General features: G+C 38.4%; 1 protein-coding gene across 1 annotated transcript in view; it reads left to right on the top strand.

The window, feature by feature from the left end:
• The first annotated feature begins 24,029 nt into the window (after positions 1-24,029).
• LOC150087905 (kynurenine aminotransferase-like) overlaps positions 24,030-27,127 on the top strand; it is a 98,640-nt gene continuing 95,542 nt past the window's right edge. Inside the window, exon 1 of the mRNA XM_090369961.1 lies at positions 24,030-24,107. The gene's annotated coding sequence lies outside the window, so the exon portion shown is untranslated. The remainder of the gene's footprint in view (positions 24,108-27,127) is intronic.

Here is a 27,127-nt window from a genome sequence, read left to right as displayed (position 1 = left end):
TCTCCAGTCCATGGGTACCTCCCCTGAGTCCAAGGAAGCTCTCACAATTATGGCTAAGGGTTTGCTTACTTCCTTTGCTACCTCCTTTATTATAACTGGAGAGATCCCATCCACCCAAGGTGCCTTTCTTGTGTTTATCTTCAACAAATTCACCTCCACTTTACTCTCAGTTATTACAAGATTATCTAGATGACTGCCAGAATTGAATACACCTCTGGCATTCCCCTCGCTGAATAACTCCTCATGTGTGAATGTCGATGTAAAATATTCATTTAGTTTGTTAGCTATCTGAGCAGGATCATCAACAGTTGAACCATCGATATCAAGTGGACCAATTTCATTCATCCCCTTCCTTCTGGAGTTTACGTAAGTAAAGAGCTCTTTGCTGTTTTTCTTTGCATCCCTTGCCAAAGGTTTCTCGTAATCTGCCTTCGCCTGTCTAACCGCCTTTGTAACTTTGTTACAGACCAGCTTATAATTATCATAGGCTTCTGTGTCACGTGTTAATTTATATGTATCCTATGCATTTTTCTTCTCTGCCATATGTCTCATTAGTTCATCTGACATCCATTTAGGCCTAAACCTTGAACAATATTTCTTAGTTGGTATTAAAGCCTAGTAGCTTCCAAGATAAGTTCTTTGAATGCTTCCCATTTTGAATTTGCTGTTGGTAACATCATCAGTTGGTCCCAATGTATAAAATTGAAACACTGTCTCAGACCATATTAGTTGCCTTTATGAAAGCAAAAACCCTTTCCTTTACCCCTGATGGTACTTACCTCTTTGAGTAAATCCCACTTCAGCACACTGTGATCACTGCCACCTAGTGGTTCCTTTATCTGCAGATTCTTAATGCATGAAGAATCACTACTGATAATCAGATCAAGAGTATTACTCCCTTTAGTTGCCTCCCGAACATGCTGATGTAGTAAACAATCATCCAATAAATCCACAAAAGCCTTGCTAGTGTTGAAAGTGACCAACCCACAAATTCCAGTAAATATCTGGGAAATTAAAATCCCCCATTATAAGACTCTCTGATTTACTGGCCCACTCTATTTCCCAGCACAGTTTCTTATTATACTCATCAGAATCATTAGACCTATAGTACACTCTTACTCTCAATTTTCATCTCCTAATGCTTATGTCACACCAAACTGACTCGACACTGCACTGTCCAGCGATGTCGACTGGCTTCACTTCCTTGGATTTTATGTATTTCTTAACTAATAGCAACACCCTCCACCCTTCCTATCCTGTCTATCCTTTCTGTAGACATTGTACTCCCCAAATTCCAGTTCTGCATTCCTTATATCATTATTCCACCCCACATGAGAACACCGTCTCCTTTATAAGTATCCCTTTCTCTGACGTTGGAGGGATGATACCGCATTCCTCTCTCCAGAAGAAATAACATCTAGAATCTGTTTGTGGGCAAAAACGGGAGTCATCAGAGAAGAGAACTGTAAACCTTAACTGTATACAAACCACTAGCTTCCTTTTGTAGAGTCCACTTGGAGCCTTCTTAACAAAGTCCGGCTGTAAATGTTTTCACCTGTGGCCGCAGCAACCCCAAGAGACAGTTGAAGTCCAGTTCACGATGTGACCTCTTTCATCCAGCTTCTCAACTATCAAAACTGAAATAATTTCTATTGATACTAATATTACAGTATTATCTGTTTACCCACACATTCCTATTACGAAGGCCCTCTTGGGGTAGCACAGTTGGTAGAATTGTCACCCTCCTCACACCGGGTTGAAAAGATTTCAGTTCGAATCTCTTCGTGGCGTGAGGAATTTTTATGAGCCTTTTCACAACGTCGCTGAGTTACTCAGTCTCAGCAGAGGGTAGCGTGGTTTTTTCTGCCGGAAACTCGGGTTTTTCGTCCAGAAAACAGAAAATCGACCTCAGAACACACGCAATTTACCGACAATATACATGAAGCAATATGGCCTTAGTCGCCAATGCTCCTAAAGCCCTAATACAACTACAATACTACAACCTATTACGAATCTGTAGTGTGGCTGTCGGGAAAATATTCACTTCATCTGGGTACAGTGTAATTTTAGGGGCTGTTATATTTGATCCACATTTCCAAAAATAGCTAGGCCCAATCATGAATGCAAATCAGTTCCACGACCGATTATGAGTACGTGAGTTTACATTCAAAACGTTCTCTAGCCACCAACAGTGGCGCAACATGATGTATGCTAATTTGCATACGTGTTAGATTATATTGGACGGAGGTACATGATGTCATCAACACAGTCTTCTGAGGGTGTTGATGACCTCATGAACCATGGGTTAATCTGACTCGGCCCCGACCAAGCATAACGAAATCTATTAATCCAAAATTAGCTGCGTTTATACTGTAAGATGAGTGTTTCTACTTTCCGATATTCTGTTTTATCTTTTCCCGACAGATGTCTTCAAACAAACGCACATAACAGAATTCTTTATGCTCGTCTCAGCTAACGCGTAAATAATATGCTCATATAGGAAATCCAGGCAGACCTACAATAAGTGAAACCTACTCTTAGGGTTCAGACAGCCTTCAGCGATATCACGTTCGCCTTCGCAAAGCACCACCACTGCCAGGCTCAACCGTGATTCCCAACCACCAACTCCCCGCCAATAATTGATACCAACCATCCGCGATGGTCTTCGTAGCAATTACTCCTCGGCTCACAGGGGCTCCGGCTAGCATGGGAATGAGATGCGACGTGATATCTCTGTGCTGCTTTTCATAATGGGACAGCGTGAACAAATACGCAATGGTCTCTAAGAAAAATATTGTCAATTACCGTATATACTCATGTACAGTGCGAATTTTTATGACCAAACTTTTATGCATTTTCATGGGGCACGTTTGGTGAGCATAAGTTGCACCACGTGCACGCATGCTCATGACCTTACCAGTAAGATCCTATATGTTGCTACATGAAGAATAGAACCTTTTTCATATAAACCGCTTTGTAAATTCAATGAGATATATCTGAGTTCCTGGATGACTAACCAGCAGTTAGTCATCCAGGAACAGCATCAGCCAAAAAAAAAAAAACTCTTCCCATTTCACGCATCCGGTCACTCCAAATGATTGTCCAGTTCAGCCTTAAATTTATTTAAGCTATCAACTGTTCCAGCAATCAACTACCCGCTGGCTAAAGGCAAACTTCCCCACATCTACTCTACAATTGTCTTTCTTCAATTTGAATCTACGCTTTTCCCCCCAGATTCTTAATCGGAGCAAGCGCAAGTATCCCATCAGCATTGACCCTACTCAAACCTTTCAAGGCCTTATACACCTCGATCAAATCACCTCTCAGGTGCCTAGTCACCAGAAGCTGCAATTTGCAGTACTTAAGCCTTTCTTCGTAAGCGTACCCCTTTGTTCCTCTCACGAATCTTGTTGCCCTTCTCTGTATTCGTTCTAGCAACTCTACATCCTTCCTAAAATGAGGCCTCCAGACTTGTATACAGTACTCAAGGTGTTGCCTGACCATTGCCTTATACAAAGGGATAATCACCTCCTTGTCTCTGCTAGCAAAATTCCTTTATATCATTGACAAAACTCCATGACCTGTTGTGGCAGCCCGTCTGCACGGCTCAGAGAACTTCATATCTGACTGCACAATTACCCTCAGGTCTTTTTCATTCTCTACTTCCTGAGTGTAGTACCACACAGTTGGTACATATCTCTTGGGTTACTGCTACTCATATGTAGTACTTTGCATTTATCGATGTTAAACTACAGTTGCCATTTCTCAGTCCATCGGCCTAACTTTTCTAGATCCTGTTGCAGCAGCATACTGTCTTTACTGTCATTACCATCCTTACTAACCTTTGTATCATCTGCAAACTTGGACATTAAGCCTGGACATTGGACAATAAGCATTAACCCGTTTTAAATTTAAACCGTTTCCTTAACGCATTAGTTTTATCGCCACCTCGATCTATTTTTCGTTGTTATTTTGAATAATCAAGACGAAAACACTGAAGGCGATATCAAACAGTAATACCATTTGATATCCTCTTCGGTGTACTGTCATCATGAACTCTGAGGTAGTAAACTATGATAACTCTCTATTATCTGCTACTGCTCCGATCGAGCGCATCAGAATTATTAATAAAAAAGTGATTGCCTTTAAACCACGAAGTGGATGTTTCCACTTTCCGATATTCTTATTTATCTTTTGCGCGACAGATGTCTTCAATCGAATGCACATAACACATTTCTTTATGCCCGTCTCAGCTAACACGTCAGACCTACAAGAAGTCACACCTACTCTAAGGGTGCAGGCAGGCTCCAGCGATATCACGTTCGCCTTCGCAAAGCACCATCATTGCCAGGCTCAACCGTGATTCCCAACCACCAACTCCCCGCCAATAATTGATACCAACCATCCGCGATGGTCTTCGTAGCAATTACTCCTCGGCTCACAGGGGCTCCGGCTAATATGGGAATGAGATGCGACGTGATATCTCTGTTCTGCTTTTAATGATAGGACATTTATTATTTTTAAATTAGGGTTATCCGTAATTGATTACATAAACCCCTATTTGTGTTGATGATAGGACAGCATTAACAAATCGACAATGTTCTCTAAGGAGAATGTTACAAATTACTCGTAATTGTTATTATTTACTAATTGTTTTATGGCTCGCAGTAACAGGATCACGAATCAAATCTAGAGGGACAACTAATACCGGTATATGGGCAACGACAGGGTATTCGTTTTTGGGAACAATACTTGATCATAAATTGATTCTCCTTGAACATATTTAAACAGTTGAAATCATCGCTGTCACTCGTTTGAAGAAGAGTTTTTTTTATTATTATTATTAGCATATGGTACAAGGAAGCCTAAGGCTTATGCTGCACCAGCCAAAAAAAAAAATTCTGAATTACCCAGAGAGAGAGAGAGAGAGAGAGAGAGAGAATCAGAAGGGAATCACCAAGAAAAAGAAGAATGATGATATCTGGGTGTGCCAAGCCCATACTCACCAGATGTGAGCTCCATGGGGTTGGTTCGAATCGCCTGATATACTGAAGGAGTCAGAGCTCTGGTTGACCGTTTTCCTCTGAAAGGGGGAGAAATGCTGCGGGTTTTTCGGCCCACACAACATGCATATGGGCCAGTGAGTACACACACATTTTGACAGACATAGTACACAATGGCGCAGTATGCCTAAGTTGTTGATGTTCCTAAAGACCAAAAAACATCAAAAACGTTATACAGCGAGTGGCCTGTTAGTGGACTACTTTCAAAAATGGCAAACAAGGAAGCCTAAGGCTTATGCTGCACCAGCCAAAAAAAAAAAATTCTGAATTACCCAGAGAGAGAGAGAGAGAGAGAGAGAGAGAGAATCAGAAGGGAATCACCAAGAAAAAGAAGAATGATGATATCTGGGTGTGCCAAGCCCATACTCACCAGATGTGAGCTCCATGGGGTTGGTTCGAATCGCCTGATATACTGAAGGAGTCAGAGCTCTGGTTGACCGTTTTCCTCTGAAAGGGGGAGAAATGCTGCGGGTTTTTCGGCCCACACAACATGCATATGGGCCAGTGAGTACACACACATTTTGACAGACATAGTACACAATGGCGCAGTATGCCTAAGTTGTTGATGTTCCTAAAGACTAAAAAACATCAAAAACGTTATACAGCGAGTGGCCTGTTAGTGGACTACTTTCAAAAATGGCTATTTTATATTAATTTAAAAGAAGGAACACTGCTCTGATAACTTCTTTCAAGATTCACTGATCCCTCGTCAGACAACGGGTGGTCTCTTTTCAATAAATTACAAAAAAAAAAAAACCTATTCGGATGTCATTTGTTTTAAAGTAGTTCCCATTGTTTCTAACAAAAATCTGTAGTACATACATTTATAGATCTCCTGGTCATATTTTCAACAGAGACCTGGAAAGCGGAAAGACACAAAAAATCTGGAACACCTACTTTGTCCATCCAGTTCCTAATTGCGGAGACCCCATGTGGCTGCAAGACTTTAGACCTATTGCCATCAGCTGCGTATTCCTTAAGATATCTGAAAAGACAATTCAGCCCTCAATTGCAGACACCTGTTTCATCCACGGGTCAACGAATCTCCACACGGTGATAAGGGGGAAGTCTACTGATAGCAACCTCATGGATACTCTTTTAAGAATCCAGAAAGCCCTCAACAGGATACAATTTGATGTAATTTTCTTTGATATACAAAAGCAGCCTGTGACAAAATAGACATAATAATTGTAATCTCCATTCTCAAGAATTACTTCAACATTACAGGCAATACTCTCAGTATAATTATTTCAGTCTTGGAGCCTAGACACCTCATCATCTCACATCACAGTTATCGGAGAACATGCATTACTAATAGGGGTATCCCACAACGGGAGTCCCATCGTCAGCTCTATTCGCTGCAGCTCTGGAGCCCTTCCTGGCATCCCAAACTGAATTCCAGTCATACGCAAGTGACGTGAAACTTTACATCTGAACAAATCAAGTTCTTTACACTACTCTTAGGCAAATAAAAAAATCTAGCAACTTGAACAATACCTGGCCCCAATTGGACTACAGATAGACAAAGACAGAGCAAATGTCTGTCACCTGGAAGAAGTCATGCAGTGATATCATTGCACTATTTTATTCTGTTTCAATAAAAAAAAAAAAAACTGAAAGCGCACAGGAATCTGGGATTAGTATGAGATGAGGGAGTCACATTCCAGCCCCACCTCCCGAACACAAAAACAGAAATGTACTCTGCTTTGTGGGCAATCCGTCACGAACTCACGGGGATACACGATACTGAATTGGTCAAGACAAGAAATACATTCTTCGATTAAACATTCCATACCACTTTGTGCAGCAAGTATTTGGTGCTGTGTCCCTACAACACATTTCAACAGGTTCCTTAGCCCGAAATACTGGCTCCTGAAATGGCTCAACCACCAGACTGGCAACCAGTACACTATTTCTAGGGCCCAACTGTATATCAATCTCGAAGTAACCTCGTAGAAACAACAGATTTTGGCAGATAATCTACTTGCACTGGCCAGACTAATCAGAGGAAACCCTGGTATGACGGACCTGATTAAAACTATTCGATTTGCTGGAAGAAGCCAAGTAGACTTTAGGCTCCCGCTCAGAAACAGGTTCGACAACCTCAAGGGCTGAGACGCATATTTCCAGGAAACACTGTAGATTTGAAGCATCAGTCAATTTTAGCTGCATTGTAAAGCATTTTTTAACTGTTTCTGTTGTTTTTTTTTTGGAATATTTTTTTATGTTAATACTTTGAAAAATACTCCAAATAATTGTGACTTTCCTGCACTTGCTTCTTTGGACATGAATCCAAGACCTCGTGAGGCTACAGATGGTATATCAGCCAAAGAGTATATTCAAAGAGTAACGTTAACCAGTATTGCTAAACATTCTTTTCCTCAGGTGAAAGGTAGTTTTTACCTCAACCAGCGGCACTTGATCAGAAAATTGCTTCTGGGCTACCAGCTTATAGTAAGCTTGGTATTTTAAATAGTAGAGATAATTGCCAGGATGTATCAACAATTTTGAAGCCATCTCGAATCTTAAAATCGAAGTGGGTAAGTTTCTCAACGGTGAAGTCAATAGAGTACCAAGGCTGCTGGAAATTTTTTACTCAACAAAGAGACCATTACTACATTGCTCCTCACCGACAATGAAAGGAGAGAGCAGAAATATGTAACTCCATGTTCGTGCTAATTTCTTAGAGAAAGTTGTCAGTTCTACCTCGTCAATGAATTATCCTGTGAGAGAGGGGGGGGGGGGGGTAATTCAGGGTAATTTATTTTATTTTTTATTTTTTGGCCGGTGCAGCATAAGCCACAGGCTTCCGTGCACCATGTGGCGTTACAAAGATAGCGTCAATCATCAGGCAGAAAGCGATTTAACCTGTACCTTTGCCGAGATCATGTGCACAGAGGTCTGTCTGACTCTCCTGGAGACAAACACATCTTGTAACAACTGATGTTCACGAATCCCCTGCTAGGGAACAACAAATTGTGATTATATTGAGAGAAGACAGTGACATTAAAACCTGTCATGATGTCAGAGAACTAGTTACCAAAACTTTGAAGGACTTCATGACAGAGTAAAAGCTCTAAAACTTGCTATAAATAAAGGAGCAATCCTTGAAACGGCCAGTGAAACTGACTTACACAATATATCTGCTTTGATACTTCTTTAAATGTAGGCATCACTCTAAACACCACTAAGCATTCAAATCCGACTATCCTAATTTAAGACGTTCCCAAAGATATGACTCATGATGAGATCACTGAGGACTTCCACAAGAATCTATCAGACTATGGTTTCACATTTGATGAAATTTAACAGGATAACTCAGCTAACACGTAAATAATATGCTCATATAGGAAATCCATCCATCCAAACAGCCCTATAATAAGTGACACCTACTCTAGGGGATACAGCAGGCAGCTTTCAGCGATATCATGTTCGCCTTCGCAAAACACCACCATTGCCAGGCTCAACCGTGATTCCCAACCACCAACTCCCCGCCAATAATTGATACCAACCATCCACGATGGCTTTCGTAGCAACTACTCCTCGGCTCACAGGGGCTCCGGCTAATACGGGAATGAGATGCAACGTGATATCTCTGTGCTGCTTTTCATGATAGGACAGCGTGAACGAATCGACAATGTTCTCTAAGCAGAATATTACAAATTATTCGTAATTATTTTTTATTTACTAATTTATAAATGCTTATTTATATGCATGTTAGTATATTTTGGATTCAGATGCACCATGCCGTCAACACAATCCTTATATGGTACTTATTGCATCAAGAATTAGTCTAGAAATACTGGCCGTTTAGTATCGTATGTATGGAGGAATGGCGATCATCTGGGAAGCCTACCCAAATGCCCGTCTACATCACGAGGAAGTAGGCCACAGCTAAACATGGACCGTGGCAGAAGTCGACATCTCGTACTGATCATCCCAAACGAGCTTGAGACCATTCTGAACAAAAAAAAAAAAAAAAAAAAAAAAAATGGGAGCAAGGAGAGAGAAAGAGAGCATAGTATTGGTACGAAAACGATCAAAAATAATAATGACAATAAAATTAAAATCTAGCCTTTTCACAACAGTGAAGTTGCCAGCAAATCCTATCCTCACAAGATGGGTAAGAGAAAATATAAATAATAAAATAATAGTAGTGCAAGAATCACTCTTACCTCTGCCTGCGGCTGTAGTTAGTCTATTAGTCTATATACCCCTCCCCCACAAAGCTCCTTATCACTGCCCTCCCTATCACTGCTTTGACAGCATCAGTAAATATTCTTGCACTCCTATTTAAGTGTATGATCCCATTCCTGTAAAAACTGTCTTTGTACATTCTCTCTAGCGCCGAACCGATAAGGCACTCAACATGCACACCCGCCTATCTTGTCTGGGCAGAATTGCAGACACGTTCAAATTTGCGACTTTTGCGAATGGCTGCGCAGTAAAGTACTGAATATGATCCTACCCACACTTTAGCTGAATTTCTCACTGTAGTCAAGCAAAACAGAAAAAAAAAAAAAAAAAAAAAAATACAAAATATATGAATTTGATGAAATTGTAATGGAAATGGGGTATGAGGTGAAATGACTTCGTCCGTTCTAATGTCAGTACGATACAACAGAACTGATCTCGTCTCGAGTGAAGGTTGAACTTTCAGAAACTTTCAAAATAAGTGTCGCGGGAAATTTGTTGAAAAACGCTCTGCAACTGTCGACCTGGGAAAAATATGCCACTCAAAGAAACTTCGGAACAAGATTTCTTATAAGACGGAACCTGAACGAATTACTATCCGGTTATTATTATTAGCCATATAGTGTAAAGAAGCCTGTTTTTGCCGCACCAGCCAAAAAAAATTTCTGAGTTACCCTGCGTGAGAGAGAGAGAGAAAAGGTTAAACGCTGACCGTTCTGATAGTCTCGATAACTTTTCAAACGACAATGCAACATAATTTTTTTATACTAATTCACATTCTTTACGAATATTTCACTATCGATTTTATTCTGTAATTTGATATCGTAATTTTTGTAAGTTATTTCAATTTATTGAAATAATTTACTTAAATAATTTAAAATATAAAAAAGAATGACTATGCTTTCTGCCAGCAGACGGCACCACGAATTACGTGAGTGAAAGGCATATGTAGCGCCTGTAGAATTCTCTCAACAATACTAAATTACATATAACTATAACTTTATTAATTTTCATTGGTCTGAGGAGCATAAAGAAATGTATTTCATTTACTGTACAAGTCAGAAGTTCCACATTCCGATGCGATGAGGAATCACCAAGAGAAGAATGATGATATCCAGCTTAGGACCCTGGGTGTTCCAAGCCCATACTCACCAAATGTGAGCCCCTGAGGTTAATTATTCAGTCCCGTATGAGCATAAAACGAAATATAATCCAAATGCGGTTGCCTTTAAACCGCAAAGTGGATGTTTCCACTTTCCAATATTCCGATTTATCTTTTGCGCCACAGATTTCTTTAGCAGAACGCATTTAACAGATTTCGCTATACTTGTCTCAACTAACACCCTAAATAACATGTTCAAATAGCAAATCCATCCATTCATGCAGCCTCACAATGTGACACCGACTCTTGGGGTGCAGACAGCCTTCAGCGATATCATGTTCGCCTTCGCAAAGCTCCACCATTGCCAGGCTCAACCGTGATTCCCAACCACCAACTCCCCGCCAATAATTGATACCAACCATCCGCGATGGTCTTCGTAGCAATCACTCCTCGGCTCACAGGGGCTCCGGCTAATATGGGAATGAGATGCGACGTGATATCTCTGTTCTGCTTTTGATGATAGGACAGCATGAACGAATCGATAATGTTCTTTAAGCAGAATATTACAAATTATTCGTAATTATTTTTTATTTATTTATTTATAAATGCTTATTTATATACGTTAGTATATTTTGGATGCAGGCACACACACAGTTCTCTGATGGCTTCGATGACATCAGAAGAATACAGTAAATTACAATCTTGTATCATCTGGCACTACCCCGATTGAGCCAGGCGCGGCGCTAGGGTTTTTGGAGCCCCTAAGCAGAAATGTACTTGTCGCCCTTGAGATACTTTTATTAAATATTACTATAACAAAAATTTTGAATTTCGGTGCCCCCAAATGTTGGCGCCCCTATGTCCTGCTTACCGTGTTCCGCCGGCTCTAGATCGAGCATATCGAAATCTGTTCGATTTACAGTAGAAGCCAGAAATTTCTCTTATCCGACGCGAAGATCACTGGTTTTCTGTTTCTTCCTAAATAAATTTTTACTTAGTATGGTTTTTGAAATTATTTTTACGGCTTTCACATGAGCATGAACGATTGGTTAATATTGGACTGCAATGCTAGTAGTAGTGCAATTCCAATGCAGCTCGTAATGAAGGCAAAGTTTTTTCTGCTCTGAGCATAAAGACCTGCATTAACGCCGCGAAGCTTGAAATTATGTTTCTTCGCAATTCAGATTTCATTTGCTTTTAGACTGTCATAGAGTTTAAGAGCAAATGAAATTTAAAAAATTGGAGTTTAAAATTTTGGAGATGCTCGTTATTAAAGAAGTGCAATACCATTGCAACTCGTTCTTAAGGCAAAGTTTGTTCTGCTATTATTATTATTATTATTATTATTATTATTATTATTGTTGTTGTTGTTGTTGTTGTTGTTATTTCTCTTATATTATTTCTCCCTGATTGAGGGATTCCACTCCGTGACGGGTACTGCTTCCAAGTACATAGGGTGGTTGTAATGTCTGGTGTTACTGTCGGTAGAGGAAATCTCTGACTGTCCTACAGGTGTTCAGGATTGCGACTTTCTGGAGTTTCTTGTAGGTGTTCTCTGGGAGACCTATTGCTGCTATGCTGTTATGTAGAGTCTTTGGTACCATACCGGTGGTTGACACGATAATTGGGATGGTTGATACTTCTTCCATATGCCACATGTCCTTGATCTCATGTCTCAGGTTCGTGTACTTCCTAATTTTTTCCTCATGGGTTTTCTGGACATTGCTAGTGTTGGGCACCGCTATGTCAATCAGGTAGGTAGCCTTTTCCATCTTGTCCACAAGGGTTATGTCCGGTCTGTTATGCTGGATGGTCTTATCCGTTATTATGGCGCGGTCCCAGTACAGCTTGTGGGTTCGGGTCTCTAGTACTGCCTGCGGTTCGTACTTGTAGTATGGTACACTTTCCTCGGTCAACTGGTATTTCCTCGCTAGCTTCTGATGTATTATCCTTGCTACCTGGTCGTGTCTATGAGTGTGCTCAGTCTGGGTGATCACCTTGCACTCCACGGTGACGTGTTGGATCGTTTCTTAGGCCAGGTGGCATCGTCGACATGTGTCATCTGATATTCCAGGGCTCCTTTGCGATGTATTTTCTATATTTTCTGGTGTTATTATTATTATTATTAATAGCCATATGGTGCAAGGAAGCCTGAGGCTTATGCTGCACTAGCAAAAAAAAAAAAAAAAAACTATGAGCACGCAGACCATTGCATTAACGCCACGAGAATTGCTGCTGCTGTTGTAGGGTTTTAGGAGCATCACCAACTAATGCCATATTGCTTTGTGTATATTGTCTGTAAATTGTGGGTGTGCTGTGGTCAATTTCTGTTTGTTGGACGATGAACCAGAGTTTCCGGGACAAAAAAAACCATACTATCTTCGCGTGAGACCGACTAACTCAGCCACTTTGTGAAAAAGGCCCATAAAAATTCCTCACGCCATCGACAAGTCTCTAATTCATGTCTTTTTCATCCGGTGTGGGGAAGACAGCGATTCTACCAACTGTGCTACACCGCGAGAGTTGCATTGTGTTTGTTCGTAATTCAATTTTTACTTGTTTGTAGACTGTCTGTGATTATTTAATTGAAAAACTTACCTGAAAAGCTGGTTTATTTCTAACGTTCCTTCACATCCCAGTTATGAGGAACTTCGGAAGGAAACGTAGGTTAATCCAGCCAGCCGGTTAAGCGGAGATCACTTAAGAGGACCCGTATCAGCTAATACCTTAAGTAATACATTCAAATAGGAAATCCACCCATCCAAGCAGCCCCCACAATGAATACAACCCACTCCAGAGGTGCACGAAACTTCCACTGGTGATTACTTGCTTCATCAAGCCTCAATGATATCATGTTAGCCCTCGCAGAACACCGCGATTGCCAAGCTCGACAGTAATTCTCGAACCACCCACCAACTTCCTGCCTCTAACTGATACAAACCATCTACGTTTATCTTCTTAGCAATTACTCTTCGGCTCATAGGAAGGACCGGCTGTTATGGGAATGAGATGTGATATAATATCTCTTTCCAGCGTTTCATGATGAGACAGCGTCTGCAATGTTCTCTATAACAATCGAAGTTCTTGTCTGCCTCCTCCAACTGAATGAAATGAGATGGCTTTTCCATTCTTTAAATACCTGAGATAACAATAGAATTCTAAAAATGGACGTTTTGAAGGATGAAGTGTTTTTATTTGATCTTCCAGTAATGCTGAAAGTATTATTACCGTATTGTTAATACTAATTACATTATTACCGTCCGCCCTAATTGTTGACCGACATCTACACTGAGCTGAAGGAAGTTTTCATAGTGGTAATATTGGATGTTACTAATATGCCAATGCGCATTAACTAGTTGGCGGTGCCCCCGGTATGGCAAAGAATAAATTTTTAACGATTCTGTTTGGATAATACCAATAATTCAAAAAAATAAATAAATACTAACAAATGCAGTGTTCTTTCGAGGCAAATCGACCAGAGAACACACGAAATTTACAGACATAATACGTACATGGGTATGGGCTCATATCTAGTGAGTATGGGCTTGGCACACCCAAACTTCTCTTCCTTGGTGATTCCCTTTTACTGTATTTCTCTCTCTCTCTCTCTCTCTCTCTCTCTCTCTCTCTCTCTCTCTCTTGCGGTAGTTCAGAAATTTTTTTTTTTTTTTTTGGCTGGTGCAGCATAAGCCTCAGGCTTAACTTGCACCATATGGCTAATAATAATAATAATAATAATATGTAAGAAATTACTGATGTAATGGTTTGGGTTCTGAGTGTTCGTGTGCACCTTTTACTAAAAATAACCAAAAATATTAATTTTGCTTTAAATGAAAAAAAAAAAATAATAATAAATATTTTAAACAGAAATGTGCACATCAATTTGGGAGACGGGTGCGAGATTATAAGTGGCAGGACGAAGAATTTTGACCTCTAGAAACGCATAAGTTTTTTTTTAATTTTTACTATCTTTTTGATTAATTAACATATTAAATTGTGATTTACAAAAGTTTAAATAGTCTTAGTCACGTTCGTTAGCTTATTTTTAAATTTAGCTAGTGATTTGTAAGTTACGACTTACTATTCGCACCGCTGTTGTATCTGTTTCCGCGCGAATATCGTAGCAGTAACGAGTAATGCAGAGGAACAGTAGGGTTTTAATTGTGATAAATAAGTTGCTCAAAGGTTCTAATCACTTGTTGAGCATACATCTTTTTTGTGTTTAGCTAAGGAATTTTTACTATTTAGCTAGGATACAACTAATTTAACATTGCAAGCATTACTGTATAGTGTAATGTATATCTTGAACTTGATAGTGAAAGGTATGGCCCCGAGTGCCAAGCGAGTGATCTAGCAATTTCCAAAGCGATTTTCAAAGCGTATTTTCTATAAAGAAGTGGTTAAAATTTCTAAAGTCTTTTACTTTCAAAGTTATTTATTTTCTGGCTCTTTATAAAGAAAGAAGGAAGCCTCCTACAAGAAAGGAAAAACACCTTTCTTTTGTATATATATATAACTAACTCTTGTAACACACTAACCACTTATCCCTTAGTCACTGGTGTCAGTTTGGTGTGATATAAGCACTGGGAGTGCCCAAAACTACTTTCAGTTTGGACCACCGTACATGCTACAATCGGCGCCTCCGTAGCCAGGTGGGCAGGAGCAGCAGTGCATAGCACATGCTTCTTGATTAGACCGGGGTTCAAGCCCGTGACCACCAAATACGGAGGATGCGGAAAGGTCAGGGAATGACCACCGCATATCCCCGGAGCAATATGGCCTTAGTTGCTAATGCTCCTAAAAACTAACAATAACATGCTACAATCATTTACAGCTTCAAAAAAAAAAAGGCCTTAAATTAGTGTTTCAATCATTGTGATTTGAAATTTTGTTACCCTCCTCCCTTCCTCTATAGAGGTACATGCACATCTATTTTTTTCTAGGGCCAACACAGTCGACTCGAAGTACCAGCTGACTGACAAATTTCCCTGGACACCAGAATCAAAGGGCGCCCAGTTCTCAAAGAAACAAAACATTTTTGTTTTATTTATTTCTTTGGTTAAAATTTACTTAAGGGTGCATCCTTCCAAAAATTGCGGAGAGGAGAAGAGGAAGAAGGCAGTGATTGACATGCCTAACCCGCCGTGGTCAGTGTTAGTTAGACTGTTTCTCACCCCCCTTGCAGCTGTTTTAAAATCGGGAACTCGTTTCCTATTTTAAAACAGCGGGAAATGGTGGGGGGTAAACACCCTAAGACTTAGGCAGTCTGGGGGTGCACCCGGTAGTAAATTTCAGCCACTTCTTTATATTTTTATTATTTACTTACTTTGCGAAAAAAAAAAAACAAAAAAAGAACTGGAAACACACCGTATATTTATTTATTTATTATTGTTATTTTTACCATACCTCTCAGTAATTTCATCATTCCATCCTAATCGTGTAGTTTTCAGAAACAACTTTATCAAAATTTTTATTCCACAAATAACCAAGGGGTATAAATTTTACGATTACGAAGCGCTCTAGATTATAAGGTCTTCAGTAACGTCCTTTAACATGTTACTGTCACCACTCTTAATTTATCAGTTGCCTCTTTGGAACTTCTATTGTTCTTTTCTGTTGTTTTCGGTCGTAGCAGTATGCTAGGAAGTCAACAATCACCTTTTTGATCTATCTTTCCAGATAGATCCGAAAGGTAGGGCTCTAGTAGAAAAGTAGCTGACGTTCTATTTCATTTTTAAGTTTGTGATTAGTGCTCTTCGGTAAGTACACTACTTAGTACGGATATAATGAAATAATCCGTTGTTATTTGGTATATTTAGTACGAGTTAACTAAGACTGTTTTATTTCTCTCCTAAATTTTTTTTTTTAATTTGAAGTTGGTAGAGCGGTGGACTATAGTAAGTTTACTATATTAGAAAAAAGGCCGACTGTGGAAGTTAATCAAAAAAGTTACTTGACAATAAACAATACACTTGTTAATAAAACATGATATTTTATTAAAAAGATATGATGATGATATACAAAAATAAAATGTTAACAACCAATAAAAAGGACATAAAATCAGTTAAGAACAATTAAATAAAAGCGCTAAAAATGCAAAAGCATGTCTCTCTGCCAACTAAACAGTAGGCAGCACACATCTGTATAAATAGGTCGTCATGTGATAGGAGCAACCTAGACACGAAAATGCTCAAGGAAGGTGAGGATGAAGGAAGGTAAAAAGCGGGTAGGGGGTAGAAAAATCATCAAAGTAATCAGCGTACATCCTATTATGAAGTCCACAATTCTTCAATATGACGAACGTGACGTACTTTAAACTTAGCTTTAAATGCAGTATTCCTCTCGCCAGGACTTGAGTAGATCTTTCCTTCACCCCCTCTTTTTTTTACCTCGTTCTTCAACTCCGCCATTTTACCCCCCTCCCCCCGACTTCTTCCTTGAGCATTGTCATCACGCAGTGGCTTCAGTCACATGATGTGCGCTGCTTAAGTTGGTACAGATGACTACACAGTTTGATTTTAAGGGACAGAAAATACTAAATATCAGTTTAAAATGTTACGAGACTTTTAAACTTAAGTTCGGTAATAAAAATATTTTTCTTAAAATTTTTATTTTCAGTAATAAAATATATTAGAAAAAAAAAAACATTTTCTACAAACACAAGATAGGCTAATGCAGGAAGTCCTTGAAATGGGGAGTGTGGGCAATTTCTCTCTCATCCTGATTGAAAAATGGTTTAAAATACTAACAACGGGACATCCTCTGTCCGGAAAGTGGCATTGGATCAAACTTTAATTCTTGCAACACCATGGTGCCCCCCCCTCTAAACTGTAGGACTAGCACTGGGTGACAGGCCCGCCCCTAACATTTGCGGGGACTGGGGCAAGAATACAAATAGAGGCCGACATACCATATGTCTAGATGTTTAAAAGTTATAAATCAAGCTAACAAACTGTTAAATAAAATATGTTCTATCTTCCTAACTTGACAAATATACCATCATAACGACAAAATCGAAAAATATGTGTAAAGCTACAGTATTTATATGACTGAAAGTCGGCAAAATATCAAAGACGACTGAATTTAATTATTATTGCGCATGTCTGGATGTTCTTTTATTAGGCCAGCGATGTTTGAATGAGTAATAAAATAAAGACACATAATTCGTAAATTATTATTATTATTAGCCATATGGTGCAAGGAAGCCTGAGGCTTATGCTGCACCAGCCAAAAAAAAAAAAAAAAAAAAAAATTCCTGAGTTACTCTGAGAGAGAGAGGAATTATCAAGAAAGGGAAGGACGATGACATCCAGCTGAGGACCCTGGGTGTGCGAAGCCCATACTCACCAGATGTGAGCCCCTGGGATATACGTATTTATTCCTGGCGCACTATGGCCATAGTTGCCGATGCGCCCAATAAATCCCGAAACAAACAAACAAACAAACGTATTTATTCCGTTACATTTAGTTTTTTTTCTTGCCTTCATTTCATAAAAATAACTACACTGTAATTATGTTGTTATAATCAAGATTTTCACATAATTTGTGTTCTATTGACAATACTGCCATATTAGACACCCTTACTTGAGTCCGTGTAGTTCTTAGATAGTTTTTTATTAATTTCAATTTGGAGAAACTTCGCTCTGCTGAGGCAATAGCAACTGAAATTGTCAATAAGATTCTTAACGCAATATTTAAATTCGGAAATGAATCATGAATTTTATATATCATGTTCAAACATTGTAATGGGGTCTCATATGATAAATTATCGTTATCGCAGAATATATTTTCATTTCATCATATAAATCGCTATCACTTATATCGTGATTTTCACCGGTCCTTAAAACAATGTCTACATCCACACAGTATTTCTTAAGGTCTTCCTAATTTTTCAATCCTGGGTTATAAAAAAAACCGAAAATAGCAGTATATTGCTCAATTTGTTCAAATCTCTTCTCAATCGAGATTATACCTTGATCTATATGGCCAGAAAATAGTCTCTATAGAAATAAATTTCGGGGTTATTTGTACATGAATCTTCTCCTTCGTAGTCATGCAAACGTTTTCGTTTCCTTGGTATAATTTGATTATTTATTGGAATGTCACTTTTGTTACATATTTCACAAGCAGTTTCTTTTGATTTAGAAAAACCATTTTCTCTAAAATTTTTAAAAATGTTTTTTAATCACTTTTAAAAGTGAAATAGCCAAACTTGGATCTGTTTGTTTTTTTTTTGTAAGCTTTTGCTAACATTAGAAAGCAACAGTTCAAACTAAATAACTGTGGATAGCGAAAATTCAAAATTAACTTCATTTTCCTCCAAAGACCACGATTCGCTCTTTATTTGAGGATCTCCTGTTGTTTCCCTTAACCCTTCTAGTGCATCTCGTATCTTGTCTAAATTAAATCTAATTGCTTTAACAGAATTTAGTCGGTATTCCCATTATGTGCCCGAGAGTGGTTGTAAGGTCAAATTTGATATGCGTTTCATCAACACGTTCCATCTTTGGGCAGGTCCAGAAAAAAAATATATATTTGTTAATTATCATTAGCTATATGGTGCAAGGAAGCCTTAGGCTTTTGTTCTACCAGCAAAAAAAAAAAAAAAAAAAAATCTCGAATTACTCGAGAGAGGTAAAAAAAAAAAAAATCTCGAATTACTCGAGAGAGGTAAAAAAAAAAAAAATCTCGAATTACCTCTCGAGAAAAAATCTCGAGAGAGAGAGAGAGAGAAAGAAAGAGCGCAAGAGTCAGAAGTGGAAGGGAATCACCAAGAAATAGAAGAATGATGATATTCAACTCAGGACCCTGGGTGTGTCAAGCCCATACTCACCAGATGTTAGCCCCTGGATATCGTATATAATCTTTGAATTGTTCCAAAGAATGTCATCGTTATCGGTACAATTGAGGCCATATTTCCTAGTAACAAATTCAAACCATGCGTCGTACATGGCACAAAGGATGCTTCCGAATTTTCGGCCAAAATTCTGGCTTGAGCACTTTTTTCTTTACTAACCATATTAGCGCCATTATCATAGGCTTGCCCTCGACAATATTTTAAATCATTGCCTATAATTGATAGTTGTTTTTTCAGTTCTTCACTTAAGTCAAAAACAGGTGTAAAACCAATGAAATACTTATTAATTTTGACTTCCCTGTTTTCTTTTTCTGGTATTTTAACAATACGTATAATCATTAAGTTAATGATCTTATTTGTGGCAATTTGGGAAATACGTAAAACAGAAAGAAACTGGCGCTTGAAAATTATTATTTGAACATAATGCATTACTTTAAAACGTGCGATTTTTTAATGTGGTATACGATCGACTAACCCCAGGGGCTCACATCTGGTGGTGAGTATGGACTTGGCAAACCCAGGGTCCTGAATAAGAATAATAATAAATGTTAATTGTTCAACATAACTTTTGTCCCTGGTACAATCAAGTTTAACTGAATAATATTTACTTTTTTAAAATTTTATGTATTATTTCTTCTCTCACTTTATTACCCATTAAATTAATAATCTCATTTTGAATTCGCTCTAGATGTGACCATTTGTTTCATTATTTTTACTTCTGTCTTACATGCTCGGCCATTCTAGCATCAAATTTCGAAATCATTTCCACTAAACCTAGAAAATTTCCATTGTTTTCTGTAAATATTGTGCAGTTAATGCCACGAAAAGCATTATGCTTGGCCAAATATTGCTCACATATTATTCTTCTAAAAGAATATCAAGCCAATGTTCTGTATCGGCGTTTACTTGTCTTTGTTGAATATTATCGATTGTTTGTTGTTTATTCAGCCTTTTTATCGGTTCTAGTAATTGCATGTGTGCTTTTTCGTGTTCTTGTTTCCACTCACAAATACAGTACCTTCGTTGGTCAAACCTGATCTTGAAGATTAGTTGTGAAACATGTAACAGTAGTAACAAAATACTAATAATTTGTCTTTAAACTTATTATTACTATTATTATTAGCTACATGGTGCAAGGAAGCCCGAGGCTTATGCTGCACCAGCCAAAAAAAAAAAAAAAAAAAAAAGTCCCGAGCTACCCTGATAGAGAGAGAGAGAGATAGTCAAAAGTAGAAGGGAATCACCAAGAATGATTTAGAATATAAAAGCCAATTTCTACAGTTTCTTTCTCCATTTAAATTAATATTTTGGTGTAGAACGAGATACCAAATTTTCAGCATGTTCATCTAATGGAAAATCGTAATCATTAATTTGAATCGGATTGTGTTTTGCTATAAGCATTCTCGCGCTGTCAGAAGAATATAACGGCCATTTTCAAGGATCATCATTCAAGGTTATTTAGGGTTAGGCACAGAGTAGTCTCTGTGGGTAACTTACGGGTTGCGCTGAGCGCCTGATCCCGAGTTACAGAGGCGACCATGTGTTCTTATCGCGCAGAGCGGCCGCACGGTCGTCGCTATCCACGTGAACGCATGGCAGACAGAATTAGATGCATTCAGACGTTCTAAATTTTATTTCTGTATTCGCATTCCTACAAGATAAGGTGATAGGCCCTTGGGTTGTGTATGTCGTTCTAAACAATTATATTATCTGATTTGATTCCTAACATTTAATTTTTTTATCTCTTATTTAGTTTTTTTTTTTTGTGTTTGTGATATGTGAGGCTCTTCCCCTTGCCCTGGTCTAAGGGCTGTACTACTGCTTGGCATGGTATTCTTAAAAATAATAACTTGTAGGTTTTTTATTTACACAGTAAAAAAAAAAAATACCCATAATTATAAATCTTTACTACTGCATGTACACTAATATCAAATTACCTATAATTTTATTTATGATTACATAAAGATTGCAAAATGATTTTTAGAAGCAAGACTGAAAAATTGGTTTGTCATTGGGTGTGTGCATCTTCTTCAGTGTGTGGTCTCCTTGCAGAGGTTGGCTGTCAGCTTTGCAATGGACAGACATGAGGCAGAAGCCCTAAACAAACCCTCATTACTCTGATCATACCACTCTCTGAGGTTTGCCAACCAAGATTTCCTTCTTTTCCCTTGATTTCTTTTTCCATTGACCTTGCCCCCTGGATTATCAATTGAACATCTTATGTTTGTCATTCCTCATCATATGTCCTAAATATTTTAGTTTCCTCTGCTTAATGGTGTTAGTTATTTCTGTCTTTTTATTCATCCATCTCATCATTCTTTATCTTATCAGTCCATGACACTCTTAACGTTCATCTGTAACACCACATCTCAAAAGCATTTAACAGGGGCTCACATCTGGTGAGTATGAGCTTGGGACACCCAGGGTCCTGAGCTGGATATCATCATTCTTTTCTTTCTTGGCGATTCCCTTCTACTTCTCTCTCTTTCTTTTTCTCGGGGGTAATTCAAATTTTTTTTTTTTTTTTTGGCTGGTGCAGCATAAACCACAGACTTCCTTGCATCATATGGCTAATAATAATAATGACTTATTCTGGGTCTTCTTTGTCAGTGTCCTGGCCTCAGCTCCATAAAGGAGGTCAGAAAAGACAAAACATTTCAATATTCTTGTTCTTAAAGGAAGTAAGATCACTACGGCATTGAAGATTCTTCATGTGCTTAAAGTGTTAAACTGTATTAATTTCACATAGCATGCCTGATAAATTAACGGGTCTCGCTACTCACGTTGTCTGTCCAACTGTCTAATAAAGTTTCGAGACTTGAGGACCTCCATAATTTTTTTACACCAAAGCATGCCTGATATTAATCCCAGGGGCACATCTGGTAAGTATGGGCTTGGCACACCCAGGGTCCTGAGCTGGATATCATCATTATTCTCTTCTCTCTCTTTTAGGGTAACTCGGGAATTTTTTTTTTTTTGACTGGTGCAGCATAAGCCTCAGGCTTCCTTGCACTGTATAGCTAATAATAATAATAATATTTAAGGACAGTTTTACTGGGCAGTAGGTTGCCCTACCCACAACCCAGTGCTGTCTTTCTCCACTACTGTTTGAAATACCAGCAGTGGAGGAAACAGGGAAAGGATGTAACTCTGTGTGGGGGGGAGGGGTCAAAATTATCCTTTAGCACCAAATTTCTAATGGAAAGTGAGGGGAGGGGTAACACAGAAATCAACCTTTTCCCGAGGAGAGTAAAAGGAAAGGTTTACAGTTTTTTTTTTTTTTTTTTTCAGCTGAGCAATATGATGCTCAATATATAGATTAGAAAAAAATATTTTTTCAAAATATCTAGAAGGCAAATTATTATTATTATTAGCCATATGGTGCAAGGAAGCCTGAGGCTTATATTGCACCAGCCAAAAAAAAAATTTCTGAATTACCCTGTGTGTGTGTGTGTGTGTGTGTGAGAGAGAGAGCAAGAATCAGAAGGGAATCACCAAGAAAGAGAAGAATGATGATATCCAGCTCAGGACCCTGGGTGTGCCAAGCCCATACTCACCATCTGGTGAGTGTGGGCTTGGGTTATGAGTTATGATACTCATAACCCCCGAGTCCCTGCGGTAAAGATAACTGCTAACATATTTCAGTTTGCAAGCTAGATCAATTAAAAGAACGTAATGCAATTGCTTTTATATATTGTGTGCCAATCTCTTGAAATTTAGCAGGAAACTGCTGCAGAATTCTGTGCTAGAGCATCATTGCATGGAATTTCTGAATTTGTTCAAAATCTTTACATGCATCATCATAATGTTGGAATATTCTAATATTCCAGTGTTATGAACTGCTCCACACAACTTCCAAACAACCTCATAAGGAAGAGTGACTGATACAAGGTGGACAGTAAGAGCTGATGTAGTTTTGGTTTTAAAATAAAAACAAAATTAAAAACATATTAATAATAGTGAAGATGAGAAACCACAACCACTTAGTAAATTGCTTTCTCATTTTGGGCCCAAAATTAATGAAATGCTTTGACAATTACAATTTTGGTTACAATGTTATGGGACAAACAGTTACAAAGGATAAACAGTACAAATAATGCACTTCAAGACATCAAATGTAATTTACTAAGTGGCACAAAATTACTAGAATTTATTTTATTTCATGACTTTAGTGTTATTGAGATAGGTGTGGAATTGCTTACCTACCAGTAATAGGTGATTTAAAGAAAGAAAAACAAACACACTACAATCTGATGACTCATTAAAAATGAAATATATTTAATTTATTTTTCAGACATTCCATAATGCATTGGTAATGATGGAATTTACACATGTTAAGCATTTTAAATCTGTTTTGCTTTAGAAGCATTTTCTCTTGAGTAAACGTTTAAATATCCTCTTATAGGATTTTATCTTTTAGTATGAATTATTATACTTAACTGGAAAAAAAATTATTTCATTTTAAAATGATTTCATTCATTTCACTGTGTTTGTGACATTATAGCAATTAATCTAGCAAGCAGAATCACTCAGGGTTCAGTGTTGGGGTCTTCTTGTTTCTGATTCTACTCAATGATAAGCCCATAAGTCCTTGATAGTGATGTCTGTTTGGTGTCATCATCATGATAGACTTAATGGGATTTGTTCTGGAATGCTGCGAGGTTATGCATTTTCTTTGGATGTATACTGGAGTAGCCTCTTTAATTTTTTTTTTTTGTATTCTATATTTTTTGGACAATAAAGTGTGTGTTAATTTAAGAATGCATTGGAGAAAAATGAAGCGTTCAGTACGTTAGTTTCCAGTCCTATATGGTAACACAAAAAAGTAGGAAAAATGAACAAAGGGAAATAAAAGAGTACAGAATAGAAAATTATTTTTCAAGATTAAAAGGTAGGTGCTAAAACTGTCTCATCTATCTGACAATTTCTGGCCAAGAATTTCTTGGCCAGAAATTGCCATTGTGTTGCCCTGCAACTTTTTTTTTTTTTTTTTCTTCTTCCAGTCAACTCAAAAGATTAGGATTTAATGATGCCTTGGATAATACTTGATAGTATTATGAAAAAAGAATTGCAACTGACAAAATTTAATTTTAATGTCAGGCTTTTTTTAGTTTCATAGTACTCAAATACATTCGTGTTACTTCCTAGTTCATTTCACAAATATACACACTCTTAATTCTCAACGATGTCCATTTCCACTTGCCAAACCCCACGTACTTCTTCTGACAGAATCTCAGTTATTGGTTTGTTTAACTACTGCTCATCTCACTTGTCCAAATTATTCGCTGTATGATTCCTTTTGCCTCAAAGGTGGTACTTATGCATATGTTTGTTCCGATATTCCCTGTCAGAGACTTGGTAATTTGGAATATCTCCTCTTTTCGATCTTCTCTGGTTTAAAATCTTTCTACCCTATTCTGTCAAATTCATCTGTTGTGTCTGCCGTTCTCCCAACTCCACTAATCACTTGGAGCTCTTCAACTTATTCTCTTTGCAACTTAACTTTCTCCAGTCCAACTTTCCGAACAGTGAGGTAATTTTCCTTGCTGATTTTAATGTTCACAACTCCAGCTGGCTTCCATTTTCTAGTCGCACAGACCCAGCTGGACAAGATGCTGATCCTTTTGCAATTACTAATAACCTTGCACAGATTGTTCATTTACCTACAAGAATACTGGACAATCCTAACCATACAGCCAAAACGCTTGATCTTTTTCTCACAAACAACCTTTCTAAGTACATGGTCGAAGTGAGTGGTCCTTTAGGCACCTCAGATCACAACTTGGTGATTGTCTCTTCTCCAATGTTTATCTCATGGCTATTCCCAACTTTGCGTTGTTTGGCATTACAAGAATGCAAAATGGGATGACCCACGAGATTTCTTTTCTTCTTTTCCTTGGTTGGATTACTGTTTCAAAACTTTTGATATCAATGTTTGCTCAGATCATGTCAGTGATATTATTCTTGTAGGAATGGAATCCTTTATTCCACACTCCACCTTAAAATCTCATCCTTTATCTAAACCTAGGTTTTCCAATAAATGTGCTAAGGCTGTTCAAGAAAAGAATGTTGCATATTGTAATTGGCTTGTTTCCAAATCTTCAGTTTCATTTTCTGTCTACACCAAAGCTTGCAACGATTGTAAAGCAGTTATTAATCAGTCCAAACTAAATTTTGAACAGGCTAAGAGTAGAAAACTTGCTTCTTGCCCTAATGGTAGATGAGCATTCTAGTCTCTTGCCAAAGCTATTGGCCTCAACTTTTGCCCATCTCAGCTCCCACCTCTGTCAAAACCAGATGGTTCTGTTGTCATTTCAGCCAAGGATAAAGCTGACCTGTAGCATCCCATTTTTCTTCCAACTTTTGTATTAATGATCTTGGTAAAACACCTCCCACCATTCCCAACATGCTCCATTCAATGCCTCCAATGGTCTTACATCCAAAGAATGTCAGAAGGATTTTGACGCATCTTGATGCTAAGAAAGCTCCAGGTCCTGATGGTATTTCCCCACTTGTTCTCAAAACCTGTGCTCCTGAATTTACTCCTGTTCTTTGCCACCTTTTTCACTTTCTTATTCCAAAGGTGTTTTTCTTTTTGCTTGGAAATTCACTCATATCAAGCCAATTCGTAAAAAGGGTGACAAATCCCTCCCATCCAATTATCGTCCCATTGCAATTACTTCTACTCTTTCTAAAGTAATGGAGAAATCAATTAACCGCCAACTCTTAAACTACCTAGAAACCTTCCGTCTGATCAATGATTGCCAGTATGGATTCCGTCAGTGTCAATCTACTGGTGATATTCTGGCTTATGTTACCCATTTATGGACAAATTCAATGGAAACACAAGCAGCGCTCTTGACATCTCAAAGGCTTTCAATCATGTTTGGCATAAAGGTCTTCTAAACAAGTTTCCATCTTATGGTTTGCCAACTGTGTTTTGTAATTGGTTATCCAGTTTTCTCTCGGATCGCTCACTGAGTGTGATGGTAGATTGCTCTCTGTCTTCTAACTTCTCCACTAATGCTGGTGTACTTCAAGGTTCAGTTCTTTCCCCCCTCTCTTTTCCACTTGTATATTAATGACCTTCTTCCATCGACTGAAAATCCTATCCATAGTTTTGCCGATGATAGCACATTGTATTCCACTTTCCAGTTTGAGAAACCTTGCACTGCTCAATCAGCTTCAACTTCTCGAATATCCACTACCAATTCCTTAGGTGCCTCCATCGCCAGGTGGGCAGGAGTAGCAGTGCGTAGCACATGCTTCTTGATTAGACTGTGGTTCGAGCCCGTGACCACCAAATACGGAGGATGCGGAAAGGCCAGGGAATGACCACTGCATATCCCCGGAGCAATATGGTCTTAGTTGCTAATGCTCCTAAAAACCAAATAACAAACAAACCAATTCCTTAAATGCCGATCTCCGGGTAGTTCTCCAGTGGGGCAAAGACAACTTAGTTGATTTCAATCCTTCTAAAACTCAGTTTTGTCTTATATCTCGCAAAAAGGATTCTTCTGCTCCTATGCTTATCTTTGGTAACACTCCGATTTCTAGGCAAGATGATATATCTCTTTTTGGGATTACCCTGACTTCTAATCTCTCTTGGCACAAGCACATTACAAATATTGCTTCTTCTGCATCTAAAAAACTTGGTTTTCTCTTTCACTCTGGTATTACTTTTCTTCCAAACAGCTGTTCACTCTGTACAAATCATGGTAGGGCAGATGTTCACTCTGTACATCTGCCCCACCATGGAATATTGTTCCCACATCTGGAGTGGTGCCCCCAAAACCTCTCTCAGGCTTCTAGATTCCATTCAGAAGAGGGCAGTTAGGTTAATTAATGACTCATCTCTAACAGGGTCTCTCTACTCACTATCTCATAGATGTACTGGGTCTGCTGCATGCC

Source organism: Mastigoproctus giganteus, chromosome 3, assembly GCF_048544385.1.
Source record: "Mastigoproctus giganteus isolate SK-2022 chromosome 3, ASM4854438v1, whole genome shotgun sequence".
Classification (NCBI taxonomy): Eukaryota; Metazoa; Arthropoda; class Arachnida; order Uropygi; family Thelyphonidae; genus Mastigoproctus; species Mastigoproctus giganteus.
This window is presented reverse-complemented; position numbering and strand designations above follow the sequence as displayed.